Source organism: Cupressus sempervirens, chromosome 8 (assembly GCF_028749045.1).
Source record: "Cupressus sempervirens isolate cs-2001-9-10 chromosome 8, ASM2874904v1, whole genome shotgun sequence".
Taxonomy (NCBI): Eukaryota; Viridiplantae; Streptophyta; class Pinopsida; order Cupressales; family Cupressaceae; genus Cupressus; species Cupressus sempervirens.
This window is the reverse complement of record NC_143125.1, coordinates 90,562,015-90,577,581: the sequence shown is the minus strand read 5'-3', so window position 1 is coordinate 90,577,581 and position 15,567 is coordinate 90,562,015.

Sequence of the window (15,567 nt, the reverse complement as noted above, 5' to 3'; positions counted from 1 at the left end):
TTTTTACCATGTCAGCATTTCTAATATAAGTCATTAGATTAGCAATAGTGTCGTTACCCATGACGAACTAATTCTTAATAATTTACTAAATATAAAGGCATGTTTATCTTTTTTTAGGAATATCCCTGACATTACTTTTACATAATTTATCAGTATTTATAGTACTTCAGGAGCCAATGAGATTATTTTGGTGAAATTCAATTCTCTCAATTCTTCAGTAACTGAACCAAAAACTCGAGTTCCTCTTGGATTTCCTTTCTGATCAATGACAACTGTTGCATTGTCATCAGATCGTATTATCATTCCATCGCTACGTTTAAGTTCTTTACACGTACGTATAACTACGGCTCTAACTATTTCTGATTCTTGCAGAAGCATATTGTGTGCTGCTTCTTTAATTACAGCAATGATAATATCGCCAATATTAGCGGTGTTACGATTACCTACTCCTAGCACTCGAATGCACATTAATTTTCGGGCTCCACTGTTGTCTGCTACATTCAAGTAAGTTTGGGACTGAATCATTTTTCCTCCAATTGTTACCTCGGCAGAAAAAAAGGCATTTCTTATCATATCAAATAAATGATCTTTTTTTGCCAGAAATATCTCTTTGGTTCGGCATTATTTACGCGAACTAGTAATAAATTTAGTATGTATAGGCATTTTATATGCAACGATTTGAAAAGCTGCTCTCGCTATAGTCTCTGATACTCCACTTATTTCATAAAGTATTCGACCTGGTTTGATGACGGATACCCAATATTTCGGAGATCCCTTAGCTTTCCCCGAACCCATACGTATTTCTCCAGGTCTCGTTCTAATAGGTTTGTCAGGAAATATACGTATCCATATTTTAACGCCGCGACGGGCATAATGAGTAATTGCTCGTCGTCCTGCTTCTATCTGCCCAGATGTGATCCAAACAGGTTCCAATGCCTGAAGAGAAAATCTACCAAAACAAATGTGATTACCCCGAGAAGATATTCCCTTGATTCTTCCCCTATGTTGGTGACGAAATTTCGTTCTTTTTGGGTTCTAGTCGATGGTTGTATAATATAATACTATTTGAATTCCATCTCTATTTCAGAACCGAATATGAAAGTTTCTTCTCATCCGACTCCTTGTGAAGAATCTATGGGATCATAAATAGTGAGGTCCTAGAAATCAATCAGTATTGACTCATTACACATATTAGTTATTCATATAATATGAGGATACAAATGCCTCTATATGTCCAATAAGTATCTTACAGGCGAATATTAACTCTAAGTTATTTGGGTTTTTTGGACTCCAATGAAATTGATTCTTTATTGGTTTATTTCGTCATCCTATCCAATGAATGATTAAGATTTCTATATGATCTTATGCAGTCACAGGTTCCATCGTTCCCATAGCTTTTAAATGGCTGCTTAGGTATACCCTCTGCAATGGAGTTCTTATTTATATTTATTATAAGAATCAATTTTCTTAGTTTCCATTGATCCAAAGCTCTTTTTAATAAACTGAATAGAAATAATCAGGATAATTCTTATGCTTTATCACACTGCTCTTTAAGGGTGATTTATGAACCATACAATACTGTAAGGAAGAAGATTTCATTTTCTCTTTTTCTCCTTCCCTTTTTCTTTTCTTGCATTACCAAAGACTCTTTTTCTCTTTATGAGAGATATAGGTTTGTCTCTTCGTGTCATGGAAAAAAAGGTCTGTCTTTCGTTTCTTTGATAGAACTATCTATATTTCAATAACTAGCTTATTGGATCTTAGTCAAATAAAATATACTAGAGACCAATTTGTTTTTATTTCGAGTTCCCTATCATTCATTTTAGAAAATAAGCAAAAGCTTGATCTCAACGAGTCGCACACTAAGCATAGCACTGCTCCAAGATGTTTAATAATTTTTATTTGATCTTATAGAATTTAAGATTTTTGATTGGTTAGATTATAGAAAGATATTGCTCATCTTAAACAAAGATCCAAATTTTTATCCCTAATACTCCATAGACGGTTTGAACCGCATAATAACAATAATCAATTTTAGCTCGAAGGGTCTGTAGGGGCACTCTACCTTTCATAGCCGATTCTTTTCGAGCTCTCTCAATTCCGTTAAGACGCCCTTTAATTTTTATTTTAACACCTTCGACAGTTGCCTTTTCAGCTAGTTGAATAGCTTTTTTCATTATTTTTCTTATTTCAACTCTCTCCTTTAGTTGTAGAGCAATATATTCCGCAAGAATTTTGGGTTCTCTATAAGGTGTATCCACCTTTTCTATAGAAATTACAAGTTCTCTATTTACAGAATTAAGCATACTTTGTACAAGCATTTTTTGTACTTCCTTTCTTAATTCCTTCATTTTTTCTTTTTTTCTTGGCGCTTTTTTTTCAATAAACAAATCGACAAATGCAATATATATATTTACCAATATCAATTCGGTCTGTTTTAGAATCTCTATACGTGTAATTCCTCCATAACTAGAATTGATAGAACTTTTGATATGTTTTACATAATTTTCAATGCAATTATATATTCTCTCATCTTCTCGTAGATCTTCGGAATAATCCCTTTCTTCAAACCAAAGGGAATAATGGTTTTGAGTAAAACCAAGTCTAAAACCAAGTGGATTTATTTTGTTTCCCATTCATATTTTTTTAGTACTTTAAGTAGTAGTATATTTGCGGCATAAATGGATCATCTATTTGGATATTTTGTTTCTATTTAACGTTTCATCGTACTATTATTTAATCGTGAGCTGAATTGCAGAAATCCAAATCATAAAATAATGTAATACTTATATGACAAGTAGATTTCTGTATTGGATAACCACGACCCCGAGCTCTAGGTCGAAATCTTTTCAAAGTAGGACCTTCATTCACTTCAGCCGCAAGGACAGCTAAATAGCGCTTATGTATACCCATAAATGAACACGCATTTTCGGCTGCAGAAACAAGTACTTTGAATATAGGCTCACATGCTCTATAATCTATGAAAGTCAGTATTGCAAGTGCCTGTATATAGGTAGAATTACGAAGTAAATGAGCTACTCTACGTGCTTTATTAGAAGACATACGTACATGTTTAGCTACAGCTCGTATTCTTATAGTTGAATTTAAATCTAAATCCCTATTTTGAAATATCAATTTCATCTTCATCCTCCATAATGAATTAATGTATACTATTTACAACAAGACTTTTTTATTTATCGTTTCTCTCTTTCCTTTTTGTGTGTGTGTTTTTTTTATATTTTTGTTGCTTTTTTCTTATTTTATTTTTTTTTCGTTTTTCTATTTTTTACCCTTTTTCGCATGTCCCTGGAAAATGGAAGTAGGTGCAAATTCTCCTAATTTGTGGTTTATCATACCATTTGTTATAAAAATGGGTAAATGTACCTTTCCATTATGAACAGCAATGGTATGACCAATCATTGCGGGTACAATGGCAGATCTACGGGACCAGGTTACTATTATCTTCTTCTCTTTAATCATGTTTAGATTATCGATTTTACTTAACAAATCATTAGATACAAAAGTATTTTTTATTAGTGAACGTGCCATGGTTAATTAATTACCTTTCTTTTTATTGATAGAAAATAAAAATGGATTTACAACTATTCCTATTTACGTCGACGAAGAATTGAAACATCGCTATATTTATTTCTCTTCTGACTTTTTCTTCCAAGTGCGCTATAGCCCCAAGGGGTCAAGGGTTTTTTTTGCCAATTGGAGCTCTTCCTTCACCACCCCCATGAGGATGATCTGCAGCATTCATAACTATTCCTCTTACTTCAGGACGTTTACCCAGCCAACGTATTGACCCAGCTTTACTTAAAGTTCGATTTTTCCATTTAACGTTGCCTACTTGTCCAATTGTTGCTGAGCAGTTCTCAGATATTAAACGAACCTCTCCAGATGGTAATCTTAATGTGGTCAATCGGCCTTCTTTTGCGATCAATTCTGCCACAGCACCCGCTACTCTAGCTAATTGTCTGCCTTTTTCGACTTGTACTTCGACATTATGTATAGTCATGCCTAAAGGTATATTGGTTGAAGTAGATCTTTAATTTGTCAAAATCCCTTCCCAAACTGTACAAGCCTCTCTCAGGGCATACAGCTTTCTGGATGTGAATAGAATATGATTATTATGAATCTATTTTATATAGAGGCTTAAGATGAAGGGCATACTTTCAATTCCTTATGTCCTTATTCTGTACATCCTAGGTTTCTTTATTCCATCATCTGGCTTATGTTATTTTTTCATGTAGCATTCAGAATGAATGACTTTATTAAATTACGTTAATGCTTTCGCATCTTCCAGATAACATAGGAGGCATTTGAAATATCAATTTTTTTTGATAAAAAAATTATTTGTCACTGTTCAGCTTCGAATCTACCTTTGACCATCAAATCAAATGTGAGTTACTTTTTTTTTTTCTTCAGAACAAGGGTTCCTTTACCTTAGTTGTTTCTGCTTCAGACAATTAAGTCTTCTCCATATTATCATATCTCCAGAGTCAATAATTAATTCAGAAACTATTGAACTCAATCACCCGCTGTTCTTTATCCTTAGTTTCCCTTTGGGATTGATCCCATCAAAGTATTTTAGTTGGATCAGTGATAGATTTTAAGGTTTTGCTGTAAACCCAATCGGTTATTTCCGATTACGTACAATTAATAATTCAAACCGCACTCAAAGGTAGGGCATTTCCCATTGATATGGGGGCTCTTGCACCGGAAATAATAGTATCTCCAATCATAATCCCTCTCGGATGCAAAATATATGTCTTTTTACCATTTCTATAGTGCACAAGACAGATATATGCACTTCTATTAGGGTCACTCTCTATTGTTACAATTTTTCCCAGTATGTTTTTTTCATTCCGTCGAAAATCAATTTGACGATACAGACGCTTGTGACCTCCTCCTCTATGACGTATGGTAATAATTCCACTGTTATTACGACCTTTCCCACAACGATGCCGGCCAGAAGTCAATTTATTTTGTGGATGAGATTGGACTTTTTCATCAAAATTTGATAGAGATTTATCACGTGTGCCCGGAATCAAAGTCCTGTACGAACGGGTGTTCATGTTTGACAATTCCAATAAGTTTCATTTTGAAGGAAAAAGTGGAATAGAATCACCTGGTTTTAGTGTAATAATAATACGTTTATAATGCATTCTATGTTTCATTATTTGTTTTCTATTTCCTCTTTTTTCTTTCTTTTGCGGAGGTCGATAACTATTGACTCCTATTACTTTAACATTGAAGAAAAGTTCAATCCAATTTTTGATCTTTGTTTTATTTGATCCCGAATCGACATTAAAAATATATTGGTTTTTCTCAAATAGATTAACACTTTTCTCTGTAAGTACGAAATCTAGACATTGAACTTCATACATAAATATTTCTCCTTTGCTATCATTTACAAATAAAAATACAAATGCCTATATCCACCTTTATTATAGTTCAATAAATAGAATTAAACTATACTTATATATGATACTCTAGTTGCATAGAAAATTGTGTTTTTAAGATATTGTAACCGAACCGACTTCTATTGAAAAGAAATAAAAAACCAAATCGATAAACATTATTCAAAATGGTAACATATATATTTTTTTTTTCTCAAATGATTCTTCGTCTTCTTCCTTATAAATAAAATCATCCATCATTGTAGAATCCAATTCCTCTAATTGATTCCTTACTAGCTGTAAGTAAAGAATGTTTGTTATTAGCTTTTGTATAACAAGGCTTAGTGGTTTTAATTTAAATGAGTTATTTCTGTACCTTATATCATCTTGATATAACTTTAACTGGGACAGTTTATAGTCTTTAAGCAGATAGTAGAATTCTACCTCTATTCTTATTAAGTTAAGTCATTAATATCCTCTATCAGAGAGGAAAGGTTATATTTCAATGATCTCCAGGTCATTATTAATATGAATAAATATTGTTCGATTTACATGTTTGTTTTTTTTTTTAGAAATATACTTGATCTGGACCTCAAGGAAGGAAGGCTAAAATATTAGCCTTCCTGAAATTCAATTCATTACTCACTCACCCAAGGGAACATTTTTCTATTCTATCTGATCTGGCTAAAACAGGAGTTCTCGTTATATTCTAATTCATCTCGTTATATTCTAATTCATCTCGTTATATTCTAATTCAACTCATCGCAACCTGAAATTCAATTCATTACTCATTTAAGGGAAAATTTTTCTGACGACAAGATAAACTATTATAAAAACCATGAATCTACCCATTTTTCATTACCTCCTTCTGCCTAATTATTAATAAATAGATTATTAGAAAATGGAATAGAATAAGCAATTGTTTTATATTTACTTTTGTCAAGTCAATTAAAAATAAAAAAGAAAAAAATAAAAAAAGAAATAAAAAGAAGCAGGCTCTGGTCATCTTATCTTATACGTAAGATATATAAAAAAGCAATCTGTCGATAGAGCGCTCATAACCTTTTTTTTTTTCTTCGATCCTTATAGCTCCCTTCTTCGTGGACGAAGTCGATTTACAAATTATCTATCATCTGTATGATAGATGTATAATCATTAAGAAATTCTGTATCATTAAAATATTATTCTAATTAGAATTCTATTTTATGTCAACATAATTATGCTCATATAGAATTTTACAATATTATTCTAATTTAGAATTCTATTCTATGTCAATAGAATATGGCAATATGTCAATAGAATATGACAAATTCATAACTAGACCATTTATTAATTTAATTCCTATTTAAGTTTCAAATTCAAAAAGTATTCTGACCTTTCAATCACTCAACATGTATAATTCAATTATTTCGCTCAGAACATTTTTTAAAAGAGCTCGTGGAACCATGCTATCAAACATTCCAAAATCAAATAAAGAATCAGATATTTGATCTTCATCATCTACTATCTGGTTTAATGTCTGTTCAATAACTCTTTTACCCGCAAATGCAATGTATGCATTTGGTTCGACAATCGTGACATTAGCTAACATACCAAAGCTAGCAGTGACCCCACCAGTTGTCGGAGATGTAAGAACTGAAATATATGGTAATTTTTTTTTCCTTTTGATGTGTATGCAACACAGCAGCTATCTTATTCATTTGCATTAAGCCAAAACTTCCTTCTTGCATACGAGCTCCGCCAGAAGCACATACGAGAATTAATGGAAGAAGATGCTCAGTAGCATACTGTATTAAACGGGCTATTTTCTCACCCACTACGGATCCCATACTGCCTCCCATGAACTGAAAATCCATAACTCCGAGTGCAACAGGAAGACCATTTATTTGACCTATGCCTGTTTGAATAGCGTCGGGTAAACCTGTTTCTTTTTGATAGGAAGTGTTATAATCGTCATAACATTGTTCTTCTGTTTCTATAAATTCGTCCTTTCCTAGATTAAGTGTACTCTTGATTAGTTTTACACCAGCGTCGACATACTCTTTTTCTTCTTTAGTTAAAGAAGCATAAGTTAAAGGATATTCTTCTTCAATATCCTCAGTATCTTCAATATCTTCTATATAAGTTTCTTCGTTTTTCTTACAAAATTTTTCTTTGCTATCTAGTGCTAATGTAGAAAAAAATTTCATTATCTCTAGTAAATATAGAAATAATATATCAATCTCAGTATCTTCAGTACACAACAATAAATTATTTTCACAATCTTTTTCGTTTTTCTTGTAATGGAGGTATAGATTTTCTATTTGTCGATATAGTGGATCATTATGTATAATATGATCAATGCTATTATCACACTCATAGCGATCTTGTTTTTTAACGTATTCTACTAGAATATCGAAACTGAACCGATAGAATTCTCTCCTTTAAGTAAACCACAACAACAAAATTTAAACCAATATTTAAATTTTGTCAAAACTAGATATCTTTCCATCAAACATATCGCCGTATGTTTTCGCAGCCATAAAAAGTAATTTGTCTCTGGATTATTTCCTGGATAAAAAGGAAATAGTTTTTTTATTTTCCTTTCTTTTCTTTTTTCTTCCGGAAAATCAAGTTCTATTTTCACTAAGTTTACCGCCGCTACTTTCAAGAACTTATCTTGTGATAGTAATTGTTCTTTTAAATTGGCTAATTGTTTAATTAATTTAATTAGGAAGGTGAAATTTATGAAAATTTTCAATTCAAGCAAATCCATTAAAGATTGTATAGGTTGAATAGAATTTTTTAGTATAGCAAAAAAAGGATTTATATTTTGATCAGTTTGATCGAATGCTGCATCTATAAAATCGTGCACAACATCTATTGACAATAGAAATATAAGTTCATCATTTTCAAATGATGTATCTATATTTAAAATACGCATGAACCATATAAGTTGTTCATCATCTTTCAAATCTTTATCATCTAAAATAGATGAAAAAATAGATAAAAGCGCAAATCGCTGTAATTCATCTGTTATTTTTTTATGTATTTCAAAAAGAACAAATTGAACTGTTTTCAAACCTGTATCAATAATATTTTGTATTATCTTAATAGTTTCCTTTTTTTCTAAACTCAGATATTTTATGAATTTCTTTTCTAATACAACCTTAACGATATTAACAAGAGTAATATTGTATCCTACTAATGTTTTCAACTCATTTTTTTCTTCGTGAAAAAATTCATAGTCAAAATATTTGTCATAAATTATTTTGTACAATAAAGTTGAGACCCTTTGAACCATTTTGATGTCAAACATCGTATGCTATTTTTCTAATACATTTGTACTAGAAAAATTAATGTCCATAGGACACCAAGTGCCATTATCAATTAATAATTCAATTCGCTCTGAACTAGTCATCTGTAGCGTTGCCCCGCATTCCTCACAAACACCTTTTTGTTCTAAAATTTTTTTTTATATATAACGTTCTCACAATTCTCGTACAGAAACCACAAATGTTTAAAACATTCCGAATTCAATCTATTTTCTACAGGTTTTGTTTCGCCGATATGTTCAGAATCTTTGTCTTCTTCACACATTTTTTCAGAATCTTTGTCTTCTTCACAAATTTTTTCAGAATCTTTGTTTTCTTCACACATTTTCTCATATTTTTTCTATATATATTGTTACATGTACAACTTAACTTTTAATAGACACAAATACAAACCATCATACTTCAGCTCAGTTTGGGTGCGAGCTAGAATAGATTGCAGATCCTTGCCCCCCCCAGGCCTGGATCTACTGATCCACCGACCCCATTGAGTAATCTAGAATATTAGATATTAGACAAATACCTTTCCTCTAGCCGAATTATTCTATTCCCATCCATTCGGTATTCGGCTCAATCTTAAAATAAAAGATTGGGCCGAGTTCGCTTCGATTAAGGGACCAAACAGACGAAAGTCACTCGATTACAAGCGATCAATCGTATCAAATTCAAATTTGATTTCCTTCCATACTTCACAAGCGGCAGCTAGTTCAGGAATCCATTTAGTAGCTTCGCGGATCACTTCATTACCTTCACGCGCAAGATCACGTCCTTCATTACGAGCTTGTACACAAGCTTCTAAAGCGACCCGATTAGCCACTGCACCAGGTGCATTTCCCCAAGGGTGCCCCAAAGTCCCTCCACCAAATTGTAATACGGAATCATCTCCAAAGATCTCGGTCAGAGCAGGCATATGCCAAACGTGAATACCTCCTGAAGCTACAGGCCTAACACCTGGCATAGAGACCCAATCTTGAGTGAAATAAATACCACGACTTCGGTCTTTTTCAATAAAATCATCACGCAATAGATCAACAAAACCCAAAGTGACTTCTCGTTCTCCTTCAAGTTTACCTACTATAGTACCAGCATGAATATGATCTCCACCAGACATACGTAGTGCTTTAGCCAGTACACGGAAGTGCATACCATGATTTCTTTGTCTGTCAATAACTGCGTGCATTGCGCGGTGAATGTGAAGAAGTAGGCCGTTATCTCGGCAATAATGAGCCAACGAAGTATTTGCCGTAAAACCTCCAGTCAGATAGTCATGCATGACTATTGGAACTCCCAATTCTCTGGCGAATACTACTCTTTTCATCATTTCTTCACATGTACCTGCAGTCGCATTCAGGTAATGTCCCTTAATCTCACCCGTCTCAGCCTGAGCTTTATAAATTGCTTCTGCACAAAAGCAGAAACGATCTCTCCAGTGCATAAATGGCTGGGAATTCACATTTTCATCATCCTTGGTAAAATCAAGTCCACCACGGAGACATTCATAAACCGCTCTACCATAATTCTTGGCAGATAGACCCAATTTTGGTTTGATAGTACATCCCAATAAAGGACGACCATATTTGTTTAATTTATCTCTTTCTACTTGAATACCATGTGGTGGGACTTGAAAAGTTTTTGAATAAGCAGGAGGAATTCGTAAATCTTCCAGACGTAGAGCCCGTAAAGCTTTGAATCCAAATACATTACCTACAATAGAAGTAAATAGGTTAGTCACAGAGCCTTCTTCAAAAAGGTCTAAAGGGTAAGCTACATAGGCAATAAATTGAGTTTCTTCTCCAGGAATGGGTTCAATATCATAGCATCGCCCCTTGTAGCGATCAAGACTGGTAAGACCATCGGTCCAAACAGTGGTCCACATACCAGTGGAAGATTCGGCAGCTACCGCTGCTCCTGCTTCTTGGGGGGCACTCCAGGTTGAGGAGTGACTCGGAATGCTGCCAAGATATCAGTATCTTTGGTCTGATATTCCGGAGTATAATAAGTTAATCTGTAATCTTTAACACCCGCTTTGAATCCGACACTTGCTTTAGTCTCTGTTTTTGGTGACATAAATAAGTCCCTCCCTATGATTTATTGGTTAATAGCTCTTACAAGAACAAGGTCTACTCGACCTGGGTGTCGAACGTAAAGAATCCCTTTTGTATTGTATTACAAAAAATTTTTGTGCAAAATACTCATTTTGTAGCCTCTATTGTCAAAAAGGTTTTTTTTTCTTTCATTCAAGTTATATTGTATCATGTTTTGTATGTATGATGCAACCCAATTTCTTAGTTTGACCTGAGGACCTTTCGGCAATTCCAATTTATTCTATTATTAATTTCTATTATTAATAGTGAAATGTGATAGTGAAATGTGATAGATTTCTTCACTTTAGGCGAAGAATAAAATAAAAAAATTGCAATAGCAGACGGCATGGGCATAGGTGGAAATGTGCCTAGTTATTGGCTAAGACAGTTAAAGACTTCCTTAGGATTGGAATCTATTTACTTACAATTTCGTAGATTAATTCTTTATCTTAATAAAATTGCATCAGCAGCCTCTAGTCGTGTTCTAGCTCTTTTGAGAGCCACATCAGCCTCGATTGCTTGTCTCTTGCCTTCAGCTCGCGCACGATCAACTTTCGCTAGTCTAAAACTTTCCTGAGCCTCTTGAAGATCTATATCAATACCTCTTTCTACATTATTTACCAATAATGTGATTTCATCATTGTCTATTTTGGCAAAACCACTCATCAAAGCCATAGTGGACCACTGGGCATTGAGTCGTATTTTCATGACTCCTATATCCAAAGCTGTTACAATTGCAATATGATTGGGTAATACACCCATTTGACCACTATTGGTAGTAATTATTATTTCTTGAACTTCTGAATCCCAAACAACTCGATTGGGAGTGAGTACACGAAGATTTAGGTTCATATTTTTTTTTTTCTTTAAATTTCTTTTAAGTTCATAGCCTTTGCGGTAGCTTCATCAATGTTACCTACCAAATAAAAAGACTGTTCGGGTAGACCATCTAATTCTCCGGAAAGGATCATTTGAAAACCTCTAATCGTCTCTATTAGACTCACATATTTACCGGGGCAACCGGTAAATACCTCTACTACAAAAAAGGGTTGTGACAAAAACCGTTCAATTTTTCTTGCTCTTGCCACAATTAAACGATCGTCTTCTGATAATTCATCTAATCCAAGAATAGCTATAATATCTTAAAGTTCCTTATAACGTTGCAAAGTTTGTTTAACTCCTTGTGCAGTTTCATAATGTTCTTTGCCTACGATCGAAGGTTGGAGCATAGTTGATGTGGAATCTAGTGGATCTACCGCTGGGTAGATGCCCTTGGCAGCTAATCCTCTCGATAGTACAGTAGTAGCATCTAAATGTGCAAATGTTGTAGCAGGAGTGGGATTAGTCAAGTCATCTGCAGGTACATAAACTGCTTGAATGGAGGTTATAGATCCTTCTTTCGTAGAAGTTATTCTCTCTTGTAAAGAACCCATTTCCGTGCTAAGAGTTGGCTGATAACCCACTGCGGAAGGCATTCTGCCTAATAATGCGGATACCTCTAATCCTGCTTGGACAAAACGGAAGATATTGTCAATAAATAGAAGTACATCTTGTTTATTGACATCTCGGAAATATTCAGCCATAGTTAAAGCAGTTAAACCTACTCTCATACGAGCTCCTGGTGGTTCATTCATCTGACCATAAACCAGAGCTACTTTGGATTCGGATATATTTTGTTCATTAATGACTCCCGATTCTTTCATCTCCTTGTAAAGATCATTTCCTTCACGAGTACGTTCTCCTACTCCACCAAACACAGAAACCCCTCCATGAGCCTTAGCAATGTTGTTGATTAATTCCATAATCAAGACTGTTTTACCTACTCCAGCTCCCCCGAATAATCCAATTTTTCCCCCACGGCGATAAGGAGCTAAAAGATCCACCACTTTAATGCCTGTTTCAAAGATTGAAAATTTGGTATCCAACTGTGTAAAGGCAGGAGCAGATCTATGAATAGGAGATGTTGTGAGAGCATCTACAGGACCTAAGTTATCCACGGGTTCCCCAAGAACATTAAAAATTCTCCCGAGAGTAGTTTCACCAACTGGAACACTAAGTGGCCCTCCTGTATCAATTACTTTCATTCCTCTCATCAAACCATCTATAGCACTCATAGCGACAGCTCTAACTTTATTATTTCCTAATAATTGTTGTACCTCACAAGTCACACTTATTGGTTGACCAGTTGTATCGTTGTCTTTAACTATCAAAGAATTGTAAATTCTAGGCATATTACCTGGAGGGAAAGATACATCTAGTACTGGGCCGATGATCTGAGCAATACGTCCTGCCTTCTTTTCGACAAGTGCGGAAACTCCAAAAATAAAAGGATTGGTTCTCATAAATAATAAATAGGATATTGATTCCAATTGTTAATTGTTAGCAAAAAAAAAAAACCTAAAAAAGCACAAATGCTTTGTAATGAGTTGATCAGTCAATAATCATTTTGGAGTTCTAACTTCAATTTACTTAGTAATCTCTTTCTTTGTAAAGTTCAACTTCGATAATGATCTCAAAATGGATTCATTATCATTATTTAAAATGGAATGAATTTTTATTTTTTATTAACGAATTTATTTTATTCAAATTCGAGTAAAACTTATTTGCTCCGATTTATTACTCAACTCAATCGGAGCAAATAAGTTTTACCTACTATTGGATTTGAACCAATGACTCTGGCCGTATGAAAATGATACTCTAACCACTGAGTTAAGTAGGTTCTTTATTGAGTCATACCTAAATTCTAGGCATAATTAGACATATAAACAATATGCCCTTAAGAATGATTAAATCAAATATCATCTTGACAGAAAGTGATCTATTTTATTAGTCTATTTTTAGGACTAAACTGTGAAGGGCTATAGCTCAGCTAGGTAGAGCACCTCGTTTACACGTGCGCCAATGGTTTTCAGAAGAGTTTATTGATTCATTCGGTTCATAAAATAGATTTTAGTCTTACTCTATGAATTAGGAGAACAATAGCATGACAAAGATGAAGTTCGTTGTATGATTCGAACTATGGATCTAGTTGATATGGTCAATCTCGGGGGCATTCAATGTCAGACATAATGAGTATAATACGTACGAGGATCTCAAAAAACATTTCTTTTCGCTCTATGAACTTTGAGGTGTATGAAGTCTCATATTCTTATTTTGGGGTGAGAGAGACTCCATTTGGAGAATCTATGTCTAAGCATGACAGACCTACGTCAAGGGAATCTTTTGAAGCACTTTGGGATTGCTTCCGAAAAATGATTCGTTTCAAGCAAACGGAGCCATCTTATTATCTGTTCCGGAAAAGAATCGCAGACTAACTAATTTTTCCATCAGTTAATGAAAGAGCCCAATGCAATAAAAATGCATGTTGGGTTCTTGGAACAGTTCAAATCATTTTGGTAATAAGAAATTTGATCTGTTCTACCGAGAAGGTCTACGGTTCGAGCCCGTATAGCCCTATACAATGAAAAAACTCTTCTATGTTTTCTCGCTCATATTGTCCCTATGATCCGATGCTAGTTTGAAATGAAAAGAAAAAAAAAAGCATCCAACTTATTTGCTATTTAAAGGAACTGACGACTTATACAGAAGATCATTAAAGAAAAAGTAAAGAGGAAATACGAAAATAAAAAAATTTGGAATTATTCATAATAGAATAAATAGTCTTTCGACTGCGATCCAGAGCAGACTCTTATTCTTCAATATCTCTATTATAAAGAAGAACAGATCGGACATCGTGTCGAACTAAATATGGGCACATCCACTTTTATTTTGTTTATGAAAGATTTTATATAATCCACGGGTGGATCGGTACCTATCGATTAGAATCAATATTCTAATCGAACTCGGTTGTCTTTTTAATTTGTTAGCACATCTCACATCGTTAGAAACAACGACCCTGAAAGCTCCCTTATTTCAATAGATAAAATTCCCTTGCATCAAACCATATTAACACTTTACAACACGAACCAATGTGAAGTCTGCCGAATTGCACGGGTTCGAACCATTTCCTAATTTTTTTGTATTAAATAAAAAATATTCTTTTATTCATTTCCGTGTTAAGTCACAGATGAAACATTAAATTAATATACAAAAATGATAATGAATCATTCGGGAGGGGAGAGAAGCGATTAATAAATGGACAATACAACAAATAAAAGAATTTGATTTATTTAAACAAAACAGGAATCATCTATTTATGTTTTTATTTTCTGAATATGATACTTTTTGGATATATTTATTCATATCCAGTCTTATTCCGATTCTGGCATTCTCAATTTCAAGAAGTTTGGCTCCAATAAATAAAGGGCCGGAGAAAGCCACTAGTTACGAATCAGGTATAGAACCAATGGGGGATACTTGGATCCAATTTAGAATTCGCTATTATATGTTTGCTTTAGTTTTCGTTGTTTTTGATGTGGAAACAATCTTTCTTTATCCGTGGGCTATGAGTTTTGATATTTTGGGTCTATTTACATTTATAGAAGCTTTTATTTTCGTGATCATCTTAATTGTTGGTTTAGTTTATGCATGGAGAAAAGGAGCATTGGAATGGTGTTAACCCCCAAATTTTGGAATGATAAAAGACGAGTAGAAAATTATCTAAATCTAAAGCCGGCGATAAATCCTATAGAATCATCTTTACTTCATCAAGCAACTCCAAATTTAGTGATTTCCACTACTCTAAACGATCTGTCCAATTGGGCGAGACTTTCTAGTCTATGGCCGCTCCTTTATGGTACTAGTTGTTGTTTTATCGAATTTTCTTCA